At 43.4% G+C, this 362-nt stretch overlaps 1 protein-coding gene across 1 annotated transcript in view; it reads right to left on the minus strand.

The window, feature by feature from the left end:
- Window positions 1–362, minus strand: part of LOC107709173 (disks large homolog 1-like) — a 150,847-nt gene that overhangs the window by 88,312 nt on the left and 62,173 nt on the right. The window lies entirely within an intron of this gene.

Here is a 362-nt window from a genome sequence, read left to right on the forward strand (position 1 = left end):
TTGGTTAGAGTGGTGAACAAGAAGCTGATGGTCACTCTAGTTGAGCTCCATGATCATATGTGGAGATGGTAAAAGCCTACAAAAGGACAAACACCACTGCAATACTCCATCGATTTGGGCTTTATGGCGGTGTGGCAAGACTCAATCCTCTCCTCAGTGAAGACACATGAAAACACACTTGGAATTTGCAAAAAAGCAACTAAAGGACCCTCAGACTGTGAGAAATAATATTCTCTGGTCTGATGAATCTCAATTCCAAGCATCATGTTTGAAGGAAACCAACTCTGCTCATCACTTGCAGAGTACCATCCCAAAAGTAAAGTGTACTGGTAGCAGCCTCATGCTGAGGGGCTGTTTTTCAG

Source organism: Sinocyclocheilus rhinocerous, unplaced genomic scaffold, assembly GCF_001515625.1.
Source record: "Sinocyclocheilus rhinocerous isolate Xijiao unplaced genomic scaffold, SAMN03320098_v1.1 scaffold55, whole genome shotgun sequence".
Lineage (NCBI taxonomy): Eukaryota > Metazoa > Chordata > Actinopteri > Cypriniformes > Cyprinidae > Sinocyclocheilus > Sinocyclocheilus rhinocerous.